The sequence below is a fragment of the Protopterus annectens genome, chromosome 1.part1 (assembly GCF_019279795.1).
Source record: "Protopterus annectens isolate FY-2018-M chromosome 1.part1, PAN1.0, whole genome shotgun sequence".
Lineage (NCBI taxonomy): Eukaryota > Metazoa > Chordata > Ceratodontiformes > Protopteridae > Protopterus > Protopterus annectens.
The window spans coordinates 1,397,772,036-1,397,788,617 of NC_056726.1; the positions used below are offsets into that span (position 1 = coordinate 1,397,772,036).

The 16,582-nt window shown below is 42.2% G+C and overlaps 1 protein-coding gene across 1 annotated transcript in view; it reads right to left on the reverse strand.

The window, feature by feature from the left end:
* GREB1 (growth regulating estrogen receptor binding 1) overlaps positions 1-16,582 on the reverse strand; it is a 3,935,532-nt gene that overhangs the window by 2,032,703 nt on the left and 1,886,247 nt on the right. The window lies entirely within an intron of this gene.

Here is a 16,582-nt window from a genome sequence, read left to right on the forward strand (position 1 = left end):
TAGAGAATTTAATAAATTTAAAGGTTTAGAAAAGGAATATAATTTGACAAAAAATGAGTGGATAAAATTACACCATATGAGCAAGAAAGACAAAATAGTTTTCAAACCATCAGATAAAGGGGGCAAATTGGTAGTAATGAATTCTAGGGATTATCACAGGATGTGTATGCAACATTTAAACGATCAAATGGTATATAGTAGGATAGATACATCAAATTTAGTACAAGCGCAAAATGAATTTCAAAAGTTATTAAATAAAGGTGTAAGATTACATTATTTTACAACATATGATGTAACACATAAACTTAATGTAAGAAGAAGTACAGTTGCAAAATTCTTTTGTGTTCCCAAAATTCATAAAAATTTATTACAACCACCAGGACGTCCTATTGTGTCAGCTATAGGTTATTTTACATATAATTTGAGTTGTTTGCGGCATGAAATCTTAGTAAAAGAGGTCATGAAGTTGACATCTTATATAAAGGATTCATTTGATTTTTTGAATAAAATTGAAGATGTGATATGGGCTGAGGATATGTATTTTATATCAGCAGATGTGGCAAGTTTGTACACTAATATATCACATACTCTTGGCCTTGAAGCTGTACAATATTTTTTAGGGGATAATCCTAGGACGTAATTGCTTTATTTTTGCCTTAAAAATAATATGTTTGAATTTGATTGTAATTTATATAAACAGAATGTGGGTACAGCAATGGGGGCGGCGTTTGCCCCAGCATATGCCAACTTGTTTATGGGGCTGGTGGAAAATACTTACATTTACAGGAGTGAATTTTTTAGGAAATATGTAGTGAAGTGTATGGAAGTTTACAGAAAATATTCAATAATGAGCAAAGAATGATGGAAGTTAGAGTAGATAGACAAAAGGGTAGAAAAATAGGAGTTGTAAAGAAAACATTGGAAAATGAGACTATGTTCTTTGTCACCAAGTATACTATGTTTTCACAAAGAATGATAAAGGTGATCAAAGAATATTGGAAACAAATTAGAAGGGATGTTCAGTCATTGTCACAAATATAATTAGGAATTTCTTACCAAAGGGGGAGAAATTTAAAGGATTTTTTAGTGCATGGAAAATATGTAAGACCAATAGAGAAAATGCTGAAAAATGTGGAAATGAAGGGAACATTTCCTTGTGGTAAATATTCCATATGTCAATACATAATAACAAAAATAGAGAAAATAGGGGGAAAGAAATTTGATGCTATGGGAATGTATTCTTGTTTAAGTAAAGGTGTGATTTATGTTATAACATGTTCATGTAACAATTGTTATATAGGGGAAACAATAAGGTCTCTGGCAGAACGAATAAAAGAACATGTGAGGGATATAAGAAATAATAAAGTTATAAGTCCTGTAGAGGAGCATTTTAATAAAGAACACAAAGGTGAAGTAAATACTATGAAAGTGACAGTGCTAGAACAAGTAACATTAGAATATGGAAATGTGGAGTTATTAAAATATGTATTAAGACGAAAGGAGTCTATTTTAATAATGAAATATAATACACTTTTACCAAATGGTTTGAATAAAGAATGTAACTGGCAAAGTTTTATATAGTTTTTTAACTTTAAGAATGAAATTGAATGATTGTTAGAATCTAATGGATAATTGATTAATTGAAAAATGTTGGATGTGTATATATAAGATGTTTTTTTAGTAAGAAGGTTTTTACTCTGTAAAGGCTACGGCCGAGGCGCTATGAGAATTTGTGTTCTTTAATTAAAAGTGTTTTTTCTGGAAAGTAGAGCTGTTTTTCACTGGTCACAATTTTGGTTGTTTTTTATTTCTAAGCTATTTAAAGTGGTTATATTTAAATGAGAGAGTCATACTTGTACTTGTTCTGGAGTGACCTGAGTGCTTGTGTTATGTGGTGGATTCTGGCTCCCGACAGGCAGCTAACAGTAACCTTCTCCTTTTCCAGCCTAGGGAGTGGGACGTCAGTGTGCCTGACTATAGAGTCGCCTATTACTAGTGTGTTAGGTATGTTATTTCGCCTTAAGGGCTGTGATTGTGCGGCACACTGATTTTGTGTTTTATGTGTTGTCTGGTTTGTGACGGGAGGTGCAGGTTTTTTGGGTGTCTGCTTTGGAGGTATGTGATGCTTTTGCAGGTTTTTATTTAGAGCCTCCGAGTATGATTTTGTGTATTTATGTGTATTTTTTGCCAGTGCTGGTTTAGTATGTCTATGTGAGGCTGGATGTGTGGTGCAAGTGTTAACCTTTGCCTCATGACTGCTAGTTCCAGTCTTGGGTGGAGAGAGCTTAGCCTCCAATTTAGCTATATAATTGCATCTCTCGCATATGTTAATATTTTGTGGTAGGAGGAAAGGGTTGCCTGTGTACATGAGGCAGTTGTAACATTGCCTCAGGATACCCAGGTTCACCAGCTGGACTGGAGAGTATACCTGAAATTGCCCTTTGGTCATGTCTGAATAGCAGGGTGAGCTGCTTAGTCGCTTGATTGGTGAGGGGTGAATAATGAGCCTTGCCCTGCTGGGCTATCAAGTGTCGGGGTATATTAGTGCTTGCTATTAGGTCTGAGCAAGTGCTGGACTGTAGGATGCTTTTTAAGTGCTTAGGTTGAGAGTTAGACTACTTTCAAGGGAAAAACTGAAGAGGAGACTTGGTGGAGCCGGGATAAATTTAGCCCTAGCTAACCGGCGCTGCCTGGACGTGCAAAACCGTGCAAACGTGTTTTTTACAGCAGGGAAATGAAAGAGATAGAAATTAGCCCAAAATGGCCCACAAACTACTAACTTCTGGGCTGGAACCACTCCTCCAGGGACAGATGGCTGCTCAAAGCTCCCTCTCTCATAGGTGAACACAGAAACCTCCCTCTATCCAAGTAAGGTATGGGCAACTCAGAAAATTGTAACAGCCCTGAAATCAGCACTTAGCCTGAAAACTGGAGTATATAAACAACTTTAGATGACTACAAGCAATCAGAAAAGGCTTTTAAACAAATTACCCAATTAAACAGTAAAAAAATCTCAAAACTAAGCCATGTTCCTGTAGTCTTCAATCAGACAAGTTCTAACTGTACACTCCTGCCACTGGGGTGCAGGGGAACCTTCTCCAAAAAAGAAGGCCTGGATTAGTGCTCAAGTTATACAAACAAAGCTAGATTCAGCAAGCCTGGATCTAGTCTATGCTACAGCAAACAAGGCGCACCAATTTCAGTAAGAAACATTTCAAATATGCAGGCACTATAAGCCTTTAACCAGAAACTCCCAGCTCAGAAGGGCAGAGTCCAGCCTCTCCTCCCACAAGAGTGCAGACCACGAACCTTCTTAATGTAAAATAACTGGCCTGAAGCCCAAGTGGTTAAACCAGAACCAATACACTTTTAGAATAAGAGACACTGAGCCCTCAATCAGCAGTTCCCAACTTAGAAGGATGTAAGCTGCCTGTCCTGCCACAACAGTGCAGACCACAACCTTCTTAATGTAAAACAACTGGTCTGAAGCCCAAGTGCTTGAACCAAAAGGCTTAGACTGATAGCTACACTTTACTCAGGTTACTACCAAGCAGTAATAAATACAATTGAATACTTTTAAGAAGGCCTGGATTAACTCTCAAGTTATGCAAACAAAGCAAGATTCAGCAGGCCTGGATCTAGTCTATGCTACAGCAAACACGGCGCACCAATTTCAGTACGAAACAGTTCAAATATGCAGGCACTATAAGCCTTTAACCAGAAATTCCCAGCTCAGAAGGGCAGAGTCCAGCCTCTCCTCCCACAAGAGTGCAGACCACGAACCTTCTTAATATAAAATAACTGGTCTGAAGCCCAAGTACTTAAACCAGAACTAATACACTTTTAGAATAACAGACACTGAGCCTTCAATCAGCAGTTCCCAACTTAGAAGGATGTAAGCTTCCTGTCCTGCCACAACAGTGCAGACCACAACCTTCTTAATGTAAAACAACTGGTCTGAAGCCCAAGTGCTTAAACCAAAAGGCTTAGAATTGTAGCTACACCAAGCAGTAATAAATACAATTGAGTACTTTTAAGATGACGCAAAAGCAAAATAAAGTAGGAAGAAACACAATACAGTAAAAGCAGATGAAAAAAGTGCAAGTTTTTTTTTTTTTTTCTTTTTGAGTGAGCAAATGAGATGGGCCCAGGAGGAGTATCCAAATGCAAATTTACAAGAGGGGTGGGCAGTTTCAAAGCCACCAAGATTAACACCAAAACAAAAGCAGGGAAGGTGGGTGGGGAACTAACTGAAAAAACAGAGCCACAACTTCCAGCTAGTTAGTATTCAAAGCAACACAAATAAATATAAATCAATTTAAATGCTGTATTATTTGAAAAAAGTGCAGATAAAAATTTACTTAAATTCACTTATATGTCCAGTTGATTTGATTTCATGTAGGTCTTAGCAGGCCAAACCTCAGAGTTTAAGAAGAAAATAATTCAAAATGTACCACTTATATAAGGCAGGAAACGAATAACAATGAAGTAAACTACCCCCACTTATTACTGGCTATTCATGAATTCTAACAAGCACTAACTGAAAAACCAGAGCCACAACTTCCAGCTAGATAGTATTCGAAGCAACACAAATAAATCAATTTCCCAAGTTGATCCCAAGTACTTAATCTCATCCACCTTCACCAAGTCTACTCCCTGCATCCTCACCATTCCTCTATCCTCCCTCGCATTCCCACACACATATTCTGTCTTAGTCCTGCTGACCTTCATTCCTCTCCTCTCTAGAGCATATCTCCACCTCTCCAGGGTCTTCTCAACCTGGTCCTTACTCTCACTACAGATCACAATGTCATCTGCAAACATCATAGTCCATGGAGCCTCCTGTCTGATCTCAACTGTCAACCTGTCAATCACCACTGCAAATAAGAAAGGGCTCAGAGCTGATCCTTGAAGTAATCCCACCTCCACCTTAAACGCATCTCTCATGCCAACTGCAGACTTCACCACTGTCACACTACCCATACCAAGCCATAACTTATAATTCCCTGAAAAGTCCTCCAAAGTGACAGCTTCCAGTACACTAAAACTGAATTTCTTAAAATGCTTTAATACTTTCATCTTTTCTTTTTTTACCTTGTCTAAACCTTTTATATGCCGCAAAACTTCACTTTCAAGAAGAAATAATTGTTTTACTTTCAAAGGTAAGATTTGTGTATTACATAAAAATGTTCATCTTTGTTTCAAACTAAATATAATGATATTTGCATTAAGAATTCTAATTTAAAAGTAACAACTTGGAAGCTAAACATGAGTTGTATATTCCTTGTTTGTGTAAACTGTAGTAGAACACTGAGTTTAAGCTTCTTTCATACTCATAATGTCCCAGTTGAACTGGCTCCTTTTAAAAGAGTACACCCTTTTTGATTGTGAAGAAGTCATACAACTATAATTAACACAGTAATGTATTTCAAATAGTTCTGAAATACATCCACTTCTCTTCTACTGCCAATATTCATAATTGCTTGATAGTGATCATATATATGCCCTTTCTTTCACAGATATCCTGCTTCCCAAAACAGATAACCACTTACATCTGTATACTTACAATGTTTACAAAAATGAAAAACACAATGGCCACAGTAATGTACTTCATCTTGTTGCACATCTATCCATACATTGCCCTCAATAAGCCATTTCAGTGACGATGTAATTGCCCTTTGTCTCTGCATACATTGACTGCTTCCCCAAGAAATAACCATTTTTGTGATTGTCTGCAATGCATGACTGCAAAGAGAGTAAAAGACACAGTGGACTTGGTAGTATATTTCAACTTCTGACATTCACAGCCTCTTAAATCATTATAACAAATAAAATGTAATAGAAAAAAATAAATGTATCACTGCTATGTGCAGTGTGTGGTGTTGTCCTTTTCATTCTTCCTCAGTGAAAGGAACACAGTCCCCAGCTATGTTAATCTTGGGTGGCTGTCATGGAAGGATATTCCGGAGAACCACTGAGCTAAAGGCAGCTTTACTTCGGATATTAGAACCAATTTTTAATGAGTAACAAAGACATGAGCAATGGACCATGTGTCTGCTGCACAAATATCTTCAATAGAGGTTCCTGACCAAAAAGCAGATGAAGTGCCCATGAATCTAGTTGAGTGGGCTTTATGTGGTCTTGGTAGGAAAATGCCTTGTTGAGAATAAATCCAAGAAAAGCAATCTGTAATCCATTTAGCTAATGTAACTTTACAAACTTTATAACTCAGTCTTTTTGGTGAGAAGGAAACAAATAGCTGATCTGATTTTGTAATTTGTTTTGTTCTGTGTAGATAAAAACGTACTTGTCTGTTCACATGTTGGAGATGAAGCATGTACTCCACTTTGTTTAAAAAGAAAACCAGTAAATGAATGGATTGGTTACGGTTTGACTCAGAAGCCACTTTATGTAAAAAAGAAGGGTTTGTTCATAAAGTAATCTTGTCTATATAGAAAATAATGTAGGGGGTCTTTGATGAGACAGCTTGGAGTTCAGAAATTCTTTTTTCAGACGTGATAGCTACTAAGAAGGCTGTTTTCCATGAAAAAAATCTTAGATAATTTTTTTTGCTGAAGGTTTAAAGGGTTTTTGAATCGGACCCCGCAGCACAATTGCTGTTTAATCATAGGAAAGCTAGTTCCTTCTTTAAAAAGAACAGCAAAAATTCAATAACAGCAGAGACCAGGGCAAAAAAAGTTTCAGCATAATTTTTCAGTGCCCAAAGGGAAAATCTTTTCCATTTGCTCTTGTAAACTTTCTTGGTGGAATCTTTTCACGATGATAATATAATGGTAATTACTGAAGAAGAAAGCCTGGGCTGTCTAACAATTAATGTCAGTTTGCGGGCCTGGATATTGGGATGACACATCCCCGAGGGGTGTGAGAGGAGATCTGAAGTTGAGTCCTGTGCCCATGGAGGATATTGAAGATGATACCAAAGGAAGGGGAAGCACACCTGTCGAGGCCAGTAGGGGGAAATGAGGATGATTGAGCTCTTCAACCAGGTTGCTTTATGTAGAAATTTGGGAAAAAAAGGAAGTGAAGGAAAAGTATAAAGGAGATTGGATGGCCAAATGTGGGCTACAGCATCTCTCCATGACTCCCTCTGAGGGGAATTGGGGTAAAATACCTGCTGCACTTGTTTTTATGGGGGGACACAAGGAGGTCACAGCAAGCTTGGCCCCAATGTCAGAAAATCACTTCCACCACAGACTGCTTGACAGACCTCTCATGAGGCATGAGAATGGACCTGATTAATTTGTCCGCTAATACGTATTTTCTTTGGAATGTACATTGCAACTAGAAAGTGTTTGTGGAGATCACCCATTGCCACACTCTCATAGTCTCTATGCAAAGAGGGTAAGATCAGGTTCCCGCTTGTTTGTGGATGTACCAGAAAACAGACATGTTGTTGGTCTGAATTACAACAGTCCCTAGAGGAAAAGCATCTTGCAACGCCTGCAACGCTAATAGGATTGCTCTCATCTCCAGAACACTGACATGCAAACTGGCCTCTAGAGGGACCAAGTACCTGGGACTATCCTTCCTAAATAATGCCCCCTCCACACCCCAATTGGGAAGCATCCACAGTCACTGTGGCCATTGGGGAGGAACAAAATTGTCGACCTACATAAATGACGTCTGACTGGATCCACTAACAGATGTGGTGTTTCAAACTGGTGTAAGCTTGACAGGAAAAGATAGAGGTTGTCGAAGAACAGACCATTGAGCAGTTAGAGTCCATTAAAGAACACATATATACTATAGAATCTTGCTAAAGAAAGGAGAAAGTACAGTTGTGTACACTTACCATAAATGCAAATGTTCGAGTGTATTCACTGTTGCAGTCATCACCTGTGGGTTATCCCTGCTGTGGTAACCCTCGGCCGGCCCAAATACCAGAGTCAATTTTTTTTTGCATCGGCTGCAGTCACCTGTAGTCTGACGTCAGGTCATCAGTACTATAAAGCAAGGCAGCGGACATCATTACATCAGTTTTTCTTGCCCTAACCTGTCAGAAGCACAAGGAAATAAGGAAAACTGGTCCTGGTGGCCAAATGCCACCGTGGTAAGCTTATGTCCCCTAGGGGAAATGCTATATGGAGAATGGAGGGAGGGAAACCAGGACTGCAACAGTGAATACAGTCAAACATCTACATTTATGGTAAGTGTACACAACTGTACCATGTTCTTCTTGTTTCAATGTTGCAGTCATCACCTGTGGGTGGATTCCCAAAGCTGAGGAGAGGGGTGGAAGGAAAGGTTAGAGTCCTAGGCATGGGTCAGCAAGCCCTGCAGAACTGCAGAGGCAAACTGTGCCCTAGACTTAGAAAAAAGAGGTAGGTGGTAATGCTTTGTAAAAGTGTGATATCCATTTGGAAATGGTTTATTTGGAAATGGGCTTCCCCTCTGCCCCAAGGACAAAGTTGACAAGTAGTTGGTCTGTTTTTCTGAAAGGTTTAGTACGGTCCAGATAGCATCTGAGCTGTCTGTGCACATCTAGCAAGTGTAGAATTCTTTCCCCCTTGTTTTGAGGGTTGGGAAAGAAGGTGGGTAGGTGTATGGCCTGGTTGAGGGTCACATCAGATACCACCTTGGGCATAAAGGAGGGGTTAAGTCCTCAGGGAGATCCTGTCTGCGTGGAAAATGATGAAGGGTTCAACAGCCATGCGAGCCTGAAGCTCTGATACCCTTCTGGCTGAGGTGATAGCTACTAGAAAGGCAGTCTTCCAGGAGAGGTATTTCAATTCTGTAGAAGCAGCAGTTTGAATGGAGGTAAGGTTAGTTTTTCTAGGGTGGCGTGGGAGGCCTTCTGGAAGGTCTGATATTAGAAGCCCCTCTGAGGAATTGCTTAATAAAAGGATGAGAGAATAGGGGTGGGTCTGAATCGTAATAGGCAGAAATGGCTGAGGCATGGATTTTAATAGAGGAGACAGAGAGGCCACTATTGAGCAACTCTGCTACGTAATCCAAGATAAGAGGGATGGAAGGTTGGGAGGTACTGGCTCCAGAAGCAGAATCTTTCCATTTCCCTGCATATGATTTTCTGCTGCTGGGCCTTCTGGCCTCTGTGATGATGTCTAGGACCTGTTTACTTAACAGGGACTCCTTGTTAGCTTTTAAGGTATAAGCCATGCTGAAAGATTGAGAGTCTGTAAGTCTGGGTGCAGTATATTCCCCCTCCCCCGGGTCAAGAGGTCTGAGATCAGGGGAAGCTGCTTGGGGGCTGTAAGGTCAGGCTGCGCATTAAGGGGTACCAATGCTGTCTGGGCCAATCTGGAGCAATGAGGATGGCCTTTTGTCTCTCCTCCATTATTTTGATCAGTACCTTGGGAATAAGGGGCACAGGAGGGAAAGCATACACAAAGAGGGAGTTCCAGGGGAAGGTCAAGCCATCTACCTTCCACGCTAGGAGGTGATACTCCCTGGTACAGAACTTTTGCAGCTGGTGGTTGAGGTGCGAGACAAGGAGATCCACTTTCAGGGTCCCCCACTCCTGAGTAATTTGCAGAAAGATTTCCCTGTGGAGCTGCCATTTGTGGAGGTCTAGTAAGTTTCTGCTTAGGTGGTTTGCCAGGGTGTTGTTGACCCCTGATAGGTATTGGGCAATTAGGTGTAGAGAAATGGAGGTGGCTGTAAGCCAAAGGCTCATGGCTAATCTGTACAGGGGGTAAGTTCCCCCCCCGTTTGTTGATATACCACATTACTGTGGTGTTGTCTGTTTTTATATGAAGAACTCCTGGCCTGAGATGGGGTTTGAAAGATATCAGACCCTTTTGTACTGCTATCATTTCTTTCTGACTGATGTGCAAGTGAAGTTGCTGGGCATCCCAAAGACCTTGGGTGCACCTGCCTGCTAGGTGAACGCCCCAAGCAATGTCTGAGGCATCGGTGGTGATAGTCTGGCCGGTAGGGCTGTTCCTGGTACAGGCTTCTGCCCACCAGAGAAACTCGGCCCTTATACATGGGATCAGAGGGAGAGAGGTCTCTAGAGACAGAGCGCTGGCACCAAAGATTCTTTAGATACCAATGAAGTTTTCTCATGTGAAGCCTGGCCAGAGGAATGAAAAGGATGCAAGGTGCCATGTATCCCAGGGCTTGCAGGAACTTTCTCGCGGTGAGGTGACTTCTGGAAGCCAGCTGGGTAAAGTAGAAAGGCAGGAAGCACTGCTTTTCTGGGGATAGGAAGGCCATTTGGGATGCTGTGTCAAGCACACCTCCCAATAAAATGATCTTCCTGGTGGGGTTTTGCTTTGATTTCTTCTCATTGATAGTGAACCCTAGGGAAGGTAGGAGTGATATGACAAAGAGAAGGTCTTGGAGCAGCTTCCCTTTGCACTCTGCCTGAATTAGGCAGTCATCCAGGTAAGGGTAAATCTGTATACTTCTTTGTTTGCAGAATGTTATGACTGGAGCCAAGCATTTGGTGAATACTCTGGGTACAGTAGATAAGCCAAAGGGCAGAGCAGAGAACTGAGAGTGTTGTGAGCCTGCTCTGAAGTGCAGGAATTTCCTGTATGATTCCCTGATGGGGATGTGGAGGTAGGCATCTTTTAGGTCTAGGGTCACTAGCCAGACATTTTTTGTTAGCATAGGCAGCAGCTGCTACAAAGTTAGCATTTTGAATCTGGAGTCCACCAGGTAGGTGTTCAGAATGGATAGATCCAAGATGGGGTGCCAAGTGCCCTCTTTTCTGGGAACAAGGAATAGTCTGGAATAAAATCCTTTGTCTGTTTGATCTGAGGGGACAGGTTCTACTGCCCCCGGGATATGAGAGTTTGTACTTGTTTTATGTCCACTGATTTGGAGGTAAGTTTGGGTAACCTCTTGGAATTGGGAGTTCACTGAAAGAGAATTTGTATCCCTGAAAAAAGATCTTTAAGACCCATTGTTATAGAAAGCCAATTGTCTTTGATGAGTGAAGGGAGGGCAGGGGGGGAGGGGGAGTCATTGTGAGTATTTGCCATAGAAGGTTGGCTTAGAACTCCCTGCCTTAGAGACGGAAGTGGTCCATTGTTTGCTTCTCTGCTGACCATGAGATAGGGGCCTGAATGGTCTCTCCCTGCGGGGCTTACCTTGGTCCTGTCTGCTAGGTGCAGGGAAGGCCCAGTCCTGAGAAGGAAAGTTGAACCTGAAAGAAATATTTTACTGTTTGCATAGATTTTGCTTTGTCTTCCAACTTTTTAAGCACCTCTTCTGCTTTTTCCCCAAACAAGCGCTCGTTATCCAGGGGTGCATCAATAAGTTTAGACTTGACATGATCAGGGAGAGGTTGTTCCTTCAGCCATGCATGTCTCCTAATAACAGATCCTGTCACTGCTGCCCTGCTAGAGGCTTCTAGGGAGTCATATCCACATTGTAATGAGTGTTTGGCCACTTGACAAGCAGAGTGCAGTAAATATGCTAACTTTTGAATTGGCACAGTCAGGAAAGGTAGCAATTTTCTGTTTTAATAGTTCCAAAATATGTTGTTGATATTTTAACATATGGAACTGACAACTGAGTGCTCTGATAGCTAAGGTTGCAGAGGTCTATACTTTTTTACCCCATCTGTCCAGAGCTCTGGCGTCCTTGTCAGAAGGAAGAGGATTCTTGGCAGAACTAGTCTTAGCTCCTTTAGATCCCTGTATAATGACCTCTGGGTCTGCAGCAGGATTTCTGTACAGGTATTTGTGAGAATCCGGTACTTTGTAGTACCTGTCAGGTTTACTGGGAGAAGGAGGGAGGGCATCAGGGGCCAAGCTGGATTCATGGAAAATCATCATCCACCACTTCTAAAATAGGGGGGATGGCCAGGGGTCTGTGCTGGGGCAGGTCCAGAAACTCTCTAAGCCTTTTCTTAGACTGTGGAAAGTCTTGAGATTCCCATTGGAAATGTTCCCCTGAGAAAGTGAAGGGTTTCCCAAAAGGAAAGGTCCTCTGTAGAGGAGGCAGAAGGGATGGATTCCTCTCCATCTGAATCCTCATAAGCAGTTAAGGGATGCTGTTCCTCTTCAAAAACTTTATGGTCAGATTCCTCAGAATCCTGTTCTGTCATAATTTCTGGAGAAGGGTGCCTTCTCCTTTCAGAAGTTGTGGCCTGACTACCCCAGATAAGGGAGATGAGATCCTCTACCATTTTCAGCATTTTTGCTTCGGGTGGTGGAGCAGTAGCAAGATGGTGGCTAGAAGCAGATTTCCTAGGAGTGGCCTGGCTTCTAGGCCGTAAAGAATCTGTCAGTCTGAAAGAAACGGTAGTCGGAAGAGAAGACAATGGTTTCTGTAGTGTGAAAGGCCTCCTCAGAAGCCGGTGCCTGCATCGCGGGTCTGGACCCAACCGAGGCAGAGACAGCCAAAGGCAGGGAATACGAAGATGATTTCTGAGGCATGCCGGACTCCGAAGGGGTCTCGGTAGAGGCCTGCGTAGATATCAAATTAGGCATCAGGGGCTGCGAAAGTGCCTCACTAAATTCCAGAGAACTGATGACCTGCTTAGTGGTAGCATTGTCGGAAAGCTTAGCTTTGTGTGGTCTGTCTCTATCTTTATCCCTACATTTTTTTCAGAATGCCCACAGATTGTTGGCTGACTGACACCATATCGGAAGGCGAAGACCGAACATGAAAATAACTGTCTACAAAATGAGCTTTACATCGAATGGTTCCTGCATTACAGAGGGCACAGAACTGGCAATGGGGGACGTCGTGGTCTGGGCCTAAATAAGTGATGCGGTAAAAATGGAAGTCTCAGTGTGGGATCTGCTTTCCACAGGTGAGACAATTGTTACCTTTTTCGGACATCGGTTTAAGAAAAAAGGATCCCCAACGGGGTACTTAGTTTTAGACGTTTTCAGCTGAAAAGCCAACCTCTGGTACCGACCGACCTGCACTTGTGTGAACTGCTTCTGCTATGGGCTCCACGGCAAGAAAGACTGGTATAACGACGTCGGCTGCCTTGCTTTATAGCACTGACGACCTGACATCAGACTATAGGCGACTGCAGCCAACGCAAAAAACATTGCCTCTGGTATTCGGGCTGGGTGAAACACGAAGAACATCTACTGCTGCTGCTGTAGTCCTCAGTGTTTGAAGAATGGATCTGCCTGGAGAAGACAGACAGCAAAGAATCTGATGAACTTGAGATCTGAGTGTGTTTATGCAATCAGCTGATAAGGATGCAATTTGGGTTGTTGTGCTCAAATGTACACAAATAAACTCCAGGCTCTGGGACATCCAAGATGGCTGCACATTGAGTAACAGCTTATTTCCAGCTCTCCCAGTGTGCAAGCAGAAACTCAGCAGAGAAGGCCAGCAGACCTGTGTTTATGGGTAAATTTCAGTAACTGGCTAGTAAATGCACTCCTTGAATGCCAGAAATAAAGAAATACAGAAGACCTGGAAAAAAATCAGCTACAAAAAGTGAGGAAAAAACACTGACTGAGGAAAGTTCTGCAGATGTTCAGCAAAAAGTAATGCAACCTTCAAACATGACTTCCAGTAACTTACAGGAAGATATAAGAAAACTGCATACAGACCTGGTTAAAATAAACAAATCACTGATGGAGTACATAAACACAAACAACAAAAGGCTGGAAAAAATGGAAGAAGTTTTAAACAGATATCCAGATGAGATGATAAAGCTGCAAAAATCAGAGGTCAAAATAAAGGAAAAGGCTGGCTGAATATGAGACTGCTCAGGAAGAGATGTTTCAAAATATAACAGAATTAGAGGACAGAGCAGGTAGGGAAAACCTGAAATTTTCAGCTACACCAGAGAAACTGGAAGGAACAGACTGCATTAATTTTATGAAACCACAAATAAACAACTGTACTGTTATTCCATAGCAGAAGTTATTGGTTGAAAGGACACATCATGTGTGTGTGCTCCAAACCTGGCTATAAGAAAACAACCTACAACTTTAATAGTAAAGATGCAACCCTACCAGCAGAAGGAGTCGATTCTGACAAAATTGTGGCAGAAGGACAAAGTACTAGAAGTGGGAGACAGCAGAGTGTTTGTGGAAAATGATTACTCGTACATCAGACAGAAGTGGAGCAAATGTATTCCACTATTCAGGGAATATTGAGATGCAGGTGTGAAATTCAAACTTCTGTACCCAGCTGTTCTCAAGATATTCGTCCCTGGTGGGACAAAAATCATTTTTTGATGAAGTACATGCTAAGGAGGAAATAGTTATGTACTTACCATAACTTGGCATCTGTGTTATCCTATGTCTTCATTCATCTCCATGGGGTCTTGGATCCCACATTGAATCGGAGCCGGCAACATTCAACAGACAGATCCAAGACTCTAGCTCCTCCCCCTCCCATAATGTTCTATTGCCCTCTAATCCCCAGATCGAGTTTGCTAACGTAATCCTAAAAGCTACTCCCACCAAGTTGGAAGGAAACCACTCCAATTTCCTCCACAATAAAAAAACAGGTAGGGGGATGGCGGGTGGGAAATGAGATGAATGAAGACATAGGATAACACAGATGCCAAGTTACAATAAGTACATAACTCTTCATCTGATTTTATCCATGTCTTCATTCATCACCATAGGGTCAGAGTCCCCAGCTACCATATATATCCTGGGAGGCCTCAAAAAAAGACATGCAGAAGCACTGTTGAGCAAGAAGAAGCCCTACTCCTAGAAATCAAATCCAGCTTATATTGGGATATAAAAGGTGTGAGGATTAAACCAAGTGGCAGCAGCACAGATGTCATCAATAGAAAGCCTTGCAACAAAGGCCGAAGAAGTCATCACAGACCTAGTAGAATGGGCCCTGAAATGACATGGAACCTCAAGGTGGTTAAGATTATACACCATAGAGATGCAGCTACATATCTAGTTAGAAATAGTGATCTTAGAGACTGGAAGGCCACATCTGCTAGCAGAAAAGGCCACAAAAAGCTGCTTTGACTCACGAAAATTTTTGGTCCTATGCAAATAGAACTGTAGCTGTTGGTGAACATCCAAGGTATGAAGAATATACTCCCGTCTGTTGGAATAGTTGGGAAAGAATACCGGAAATTGAATATATTGATTTAGGGTCATCTCGGAAGCAATCTTAGGTAAGAAGGAGGGGTTCATCCTCAGAGAGACCCTGTCCTTGTGAAAAGTCATGTAAGGATGAGTAATGGTAAGAGCTTGCAGTTCTGAGACCATCCTAGCTGAAGTGATAGCCACAAGAAGGCAGTCTTCCAAGACAGAAAGTTGAGATCACTGGAACTAGCAGGTTCAAAGTGATTCCTAGTCAGAGAATGCAGAACCAGCGTGAGGTCCAAGGAGGCAAAGAGTCCTTAATGGAGGCTGAAGCAGAAAACTCCCCTTCATAAAGGCCTTACAAAGCCTAGATGAAAAGGTGGCTTCTGGGCTCTCGTGGGAATGGGAAATCACCACCAAATGAAGCTTAATAGTAGGAAAAAACCTGCTCCCTCTTGAAAAGGGGAGGACAAAAACAAAAGAATGTCTGAAACCGAATCCAGATTCCTGCTCCTGGCCCAGATCAAGAACCTTTTCCACTTATTCCAATACACTTTCCTAGTAGAGGGTTTCTGGGAGACTAGAATGATGCGTTTAATGGGGGACGCTAGCCTGGACCATTTAATGATAATTGGAACTGGAGAAGCCATGCGGTTAGATGAAGAGATCGAAGGTCTGGGAAAGGAGGCCCCAAAGAATGGGAAATCAGATCTTGACAGGGATCTAGTATCCATCGCAGATACTTTAAATGAGACCATATGAAGGGGAACCACGGTTGATGAGGCCAGAAAGGGGCAATGAGGATAAGCAATGTCCTCAGGTATTGTGCTTTCTGCAGAACCTTGGTTATTAAGGGAACAGGAAGGTATGCATAAAGGAGACCTGGAGGCCAACCATGGACTGCAGCATCTCTTGGTGACTCCCCGATCAGGGTGAAATACTTGCTGCATTTGTGGTTGAGTGGGGAGGCAAAAAGGTCTAAGCACTGCTGACCCCAATGGTCAAAAATCTGATGTACCACTGAAGGATTGAGGTACTACTCGTGTGGACTCTAGATAGACCTGCTGAGCCTGTTGGCCAGCATGTTGGAATCCCTGCTTATGTGCATTGCAATAAGGAAGTGGCCAGATGACATAGCCCATTCCCACACTCTCATGGCCTTTCTACACAGCAGGTAAGAACGTGTTCCCCCCGTTTGTTGACATACAGATGATTGCCATGTTGTCTGTTTGAAGTGCAATCGTCCCTAGAAGGAGGCAGTCTTGGAAGGCTTGCAATAAAAAAAAAAAAACTACCCTCATCTCTAGAATGTTTATATGCAAATTGGTCTCTACTGGGGATCACATGACTGGGACAGTCTTCCCTGGAAAATGCCCCCCTCCCACTCTAGCAGGAAGGCACCTGTGGTCACTGTGGCTGTGGGCAGAGGGAGAGAGAAGGGCCTGCCTAGAGAGAGATGCTGTGACTGAAGCCACCACTGGAGGTGAAGTCTGCTCACAGACGTCAGTTTTATGGTCATAGACAGCGGATGAAGCAAAGCCAAACACTGGACAGCTAAAGTCCATGTAACACATGCATGTGGTACCCAGCCAGAGGAACCAGGTACCACATGCATG